Source organism: Orbicella franksi, chromosome 10 (assembly GCF_964199315.1).
Source record: "Orbicella franksi chromosome 10, jaOrbFran1.1, whole genome shotgun sequence".
In the NCBI taxonomy this organism is placed as follows: Eukaryota; Metazoa; Cnidaria; class Anthozoa; order Scleractinia; family Merulinidae; genus Orbicella; species Orbicella franksi.
The window spans coordinates 30,299,638-30,305,637 of record NC_138154.1 but is presented as its reverse complement, the minus strand read 5'-3'; positions in this window follow the sequence as shown (position 1 = coordinate 30,305,637).

The following is a 6,000-nucleotide window of genomic DNA, read 5'->3' as shown; positions in this document are numbered from 1 at the left end:
GGCCCTCAATAAAAGCTTTTCACTGTTTTCCGGTAACTGTCTATCTTTTGGAAAACCTTGAGTCTACTGCATCGAAGACTATCTTTTGGACCCAAAACAAAACTGATGGCTGGTTAAAACTAAGTTTGCTTTAAAACATAGAAGTGACTGTATTCACCGAGAATAGTTTACAATATTCCCAAAACAGGCTATACCTACAATAGCAATTATCAGTAAAAATTCAGTGTGTCTTTAACCTACCTTGCCAATAGGAAACTTCAGTTCCTGGTGAGTGGGTCTTACAAGCAACTCAGCAATGGAAAACAGTCACCCTGCAAAGAGATCATTTGGTTGAGTATAAAAAATTGACTATTTTGCCTCCACTTATGTGATATTGAGAACTGGGAAGTTAAATAATTGTTAACTAAAAATTGACGCATTTTAATTTTAAGCAGGTGAGGACAATACAACTCTACTCTAAAATACTGCTACCCGATTGCACAACCTCAAGGCGTAACCCGGCTATTACGCGTTCAGTTCAGTATTTTTCTTGTTCTAACCTGAGAATATTGAAATGTAAAAACCTTCCGTTCTCTTCGGTAAGATAGCCAGATTTGAAGCGAATGAATAATTCTGTTTTAGAGACGCGCTATGTGCAAAAACCGAAACGTTCAAAACTCTTGCAAACGTTGAAAGATTAAAGGTTAAAGCGAATTCATTTTGTCTTCGGTTTTACCGCAGCACTCTGAGCTAAACGCCGGGCTTAACGCTTCATGCTGAATTGATGCGTATTCGCGACTGTAATTTATGGTTCAACATTGGAGCTTGACAACAAATCTCTTATAATCTGTGTCAAGACAAAAATACAGGTCTTTTTACGTAACTAACTGTGGATCATTGAATGTAGCTTACTTTTCTTCCAATAATACTCGACTCGTTAAATTTTCTCATTTCACCAGCCTCAGACTACATCACGCTTGATTTTAACATCGAATTTTACCTGGAATCTTTCTCTGCTTAATCTTCCTGAATGTTTGTCTTCGTTTAAAAGGCCCTTCCAACTGAAAGTTACTGACCTCGATAATTTTCTAACTGCTGCAACCCGGAATTTATACAATAGTTTAAGCCCACCTTTGTCGTCGTTTCTTTGGCCTACAATTGTTCTTGGCGGGATAGCTACAACTTTCTTGTTTTCGGCGGTAAAGTAAAATGTTGTGAAAGATTCCTTTATAATATTTAGGGCTACAGCCTAGGCGAATTTGATGTAAACCTGTATTTGAAACTTTAAAGTTTTGAATTTCTAATTATTGGAACGCTTGCAATACCATGCTCAATTTTGTAGCACCTTGAAAAAGTTCTATTAATCGAGAGGTTCAACTGTTTCTCTATTTTTGTGAAGAACTGCATAAAATATTTGCCCTTACCAACAGATCACAGTAGACTTGCCATTCGAATTCTGTTGTGTTTTCAGATATTGGACAGTTAAGCGAAACGTAAACTCAAAGTTTTCTTCAAAACAGTAAAATAACTCTAATGCAGAGGATACACGTTCCACTAAGTGTGATGTTTTTAACATGGGCCGCTTTTAATTCATAAGACTTTATTTTCACTGGTATATTGCCACTGTCTGCTTTAATAGTATTGAAAGAAGAGAGAAAGAGTGGAAACGAATTAACTCAAAAGTGGAAACAAGACTTTCTTTCGGTTTCTACTTTGAATTCAGTACGATGTTTCTAACAGCAACCATTCTAACTGACTGGGCCAAATGGTTTGACTGTCACGAAGTAATAAGAAGAATCAGCAAAAAAGTTTATAATGTCATGAAGCCTACCTTGTCAAGAAGGAACTTCTTAAGCCCTGGTCGACAATCGGCGTATGATAGTGCATGATAGTTAAATGATTTTCCCTGAAGTTTCACCGACTGTCATCAAATATCATCAAATATCATTTACTGTGAAGGAGGGAAGCGTAGGGGAAGTATTACCGAGTCTGTGATGTAGAACTGCAAGAGATTATCAAGGTAAGTGAGTGAATCCCCCATATAGGTCCTCTAACTAAGGTAATCCCTCTTAAGTTATTTTAAGACATTGTAGCCAGTTCTTCCGCGGATATTACCTCGCGCGCTACGTGGGTGTTCTCGTGGAGGATCTGTTTATGTTTCGTTTCGTTTCAAAGGAAAGGAAAACCTCCAACGCTGTGGGGATGTCTTCTTTGATATTTTGATTACAAGCAAAGGAGCTTTGGCTCTCGGTATGTTTTAATACATTTCGAAACTTTAATAGGAGTTTCAATAAGAGACGGCTGTCCCCTACGCAAACAATAACAACTGAATGAACGGCGGAGAAATGAGTAGACAAACGAGTGCAAAGCAAACAAACGCCCAAACACAAGCTTGGCAACCAAACAAACAGATGGTCGAAAGTGCATGTCTCAAGAAGTTCCAACGACTCCAACTAAAATAACTTGAGACGGTTTATTCCTTGACAGTTTACAAACCATTTGCTTGAAAAATATGAATACGAAATCTTTTATAACAAACAAAATTAAAATAATCGCTGAGGCGCCCGTGCCCTACTGCTACAGTTCATTCGCATGGGCGAATCGGCGAAATTAATTCACAACAGTGCAGGAAGACACTCGCTGCCCAAGTAGCAAAAGCAGTTTTAGCAGCAACGGCAACAACACCAAAGGCAAAATCGATTAAAAAACGACTTAATATTCCACCTACGAATCTCGCGAGAATTTAGATTCATTCAGCTTGTCTATACTGTCAGTACAAATATCCCAAACAGAATATGTAGGACAGCGTCAAAATTCGATATTCGATACAATGGACCTATATTATAGAATGAAAGTGATGAGAGATTTAAGATTCTCACTCCCTATTCATTCAAAAGAGAATTATCCTCGCATTTCAGTAATTTCTATTAAGTTTTACTACTAATTGCTATATTTTGGTGTTTTCGTTATTATTTTTTTTATTTTATTTACTTTTTATTGTATACATGTTTAAGAATTATTTGTTCTGTAATTTATTTCCTTAATCAAGTGTGTAAAATGTAAAATGTAAAATGCAAAATGTAAAATGTAAAATGCCTCTTTTCTGACCTTATATTTATTTTCAATTAATAAATGGCGGTCACCCAGTTAGTTTAGCTCTTTAGTTATCTTGGTTGACCAGCATCTGTAAGTATTTTTGATTTATTCATTGTTTAGTTAGTTAAATTTATAGTTCAAATAAACCTTGTTGTTGTGGTTAAAAATTGGCCGTCGTGTAGTTCACGTTCTCTCGAATATGCAGAATGTCGCTATTTCACGTTGCTGTTTTGTGACCTTTTGTAGACGACGGCAAAGAAATGAACAAAGAATTATAACGCACGCTTACACAGCTATTGTTTTAATTGCCATTTCCGCTAAAGTTTGCATAATTAAACTCCCTAAAACCGAATCAACGGCAAAATAATGAACAGCCAAACGAGCACAAAACAAACGAAAGCCCGGCCGAACAAAAAGACGGCTGAGAGTGCAAAAAACATCTCTGCTTTAAAACGAAATCAAAACTTATAAAATGGCGTTCCCGCCATTTCCGGCGTCTCAGGTTGTTTCGAGAAAGTTGCTTCGGCTGTCCAGGCATCGCGCGAGTAGCATCCTCGGAAGAACTGGGTACAATGTCTAAATATAACTTAAGAGGGATTACCTTAGTTAGAGGACCTATGTGGGGGATTCACTCTCTAACCTTGATAATCTCTTGGTGATGTTCATTCACAACGTGTTTATCTTCAAGAGGAAAGCTTAACGTGTCGAATGCGTCTAAAAAACCGCTCCGAATTTGTCCTAATCATATTTTAGCTTCAGCTGATAAACAGCGGCCATGCTGACAGTTCTATGGCATACACAAAGTGCGGTAAGCTTTCCTCTTGAAGATAAACACGTTGTGAATGAACATCACGTAATACGAAAAAGTCATAACCCCACACACAAAAAATGTCCTCACGTGGTGCATTTCGGTGTACCACGTGATTGGTTTGAAACAAACTCGCGACATCAAAGACGTTACTCTGAAGGCGGCAAAAAAAATCGTGGGTGTTGCGGTCTACTGGGAAGAGTAGTAATGGGCAACGAGCAACATGCAACGGGCAACTGGCAACGAAGAAAGAGTACGTAAAATCGCCAAAGTAGGGAATCTCTTATCCTGTGAATCCCAATTAGAGAGCTAACGTAGGACCTTACGTAAAATTCCGTTCATAAACCTTAGGCTCGTACAACTTCTAAGCGGTTTTGGGTGGCATACAAACGGAGAGCTTACATCCAGAGTGGGCTTACACCATTATGAAAAATTGCTTCTAAATGAGCTGATGAAAGATAACTGATAATCAAGATAATCATTCCATCAGGCTTATATTCTGTGCAAGAACTTTTGTTGACCAGACTGAAAACGCACTCCTCTTGATTATTAAACTTATTAAATGTTCTCACAGAAAATAATGTTTCTGGACTACAAGCGCTGAAATTCACGCATTCTTGGCACAAAGGCCTACTACCAAGCTTATTTCATGATTTCTTTCAATGCGCCAGTGAAGTACATGGATACTACACCAGATATGCATCTAGACAAAATCTATACATATCTAAAGTGCGTACCAATTCTGGTAAACAGACAATTGTTTATACAGCGACTATTCTCCGGGACAATATCCCTACTCATCCAAAAGATTTCAATACCCTCAACTTCTCGAAACATCTGAAACTTTATTTACTGTCTGAACAACATTCTGAAAACTAGTAATATTTCTATATGCTCCTTTTACCAATGTTATGTACATATCTCATTCTCTTAATAGTTTGCTTTTCTCTTAAATCTCCATAAAAACATAATACCTGGAGACTGCCTAAAAAACCACTGGTTAGTTCAGCCTCCAGACTCATAGTACACTTTTTTGCTTTGTCTTTAGATTTCATTGACATAAAACTGTAAATGTACGAGTAAATAATGTTGTTGTTGTTGGAATTTCCAACTAGAGATGTTTTCCATTTAGCGGTTTTAACCTCTTACTATACACGTACAGGTCAGGAAACAAATACGCGAACACAGTGGTCATTACATTAAGTCTCCTTGAAAGTTGAAGCCTGTTACTTTGCTCGTCAAATGCTGTTCACGTTGAATGCACGTCGAATAAGGCTGTTAATCAATTAAAACACCAAAAGAGTAATTATTTGTAGTGTATTGTTCCAAACTTTACCTGCTCCTTGACACGGATGATAAGAAAAGTAGAGGAAGACTTGTATCTAAGGGGAAGGGGAAGGGCGTATCACCAAGATCCAGCCAATTGCCGTTTTGACAGAAAAAAATACCCCTTTCGTATACCTTTCATTGAAAAAAATGTACCCCTTTCACGTACATACTTAAGAACACTGCATCCCTTTTCTAAACCCCTGAAATGAAGTTAATGAACAATACTGCAGGAGAACATCAAGCATTACCAGGAGAAATGTTAACCAAAAAACAGGTTTCATTTATTCAGTTCGATTCCTGTTCATGTTATATCTAAATGACAGAATTTCTTTCCGTTTCATATACCTCAACTTGGGAAATCCCTACCCTGTCATAAACCTGAAGACCTACAAGGGAACACCTTTCGGGCGGAACCTCCCAGTATGGGACGTCATAGGGAGAACCCCCCTCCGAGTAATGTTATTGTTTACATGTAGATCGGCCTGTAAGTAGGTTTTTTTTTAGACAGGGGGATCTTAAAACCCGATTTTTACACCTGTTTCTTATGCTTGTTTCTTGCTCTTCCAACTTCACCCGTACAAGGATTATTCACAATAGAACATAAATCCATTGTTGAGTATTTCGCTCATCATGCGTTTTCAACTTCTAGTGGATTTGAAATGTCGTCTATATTAGTGTAAAGAGGACTGAGTCACTAAAGGAGATGACTGTGGAGTTAAGGCGCGCGTCTGAATTGCAGTTGTTGTCGAAAAAATAAAAAAATTCGGTTCGCTAATAATTTTTAAATA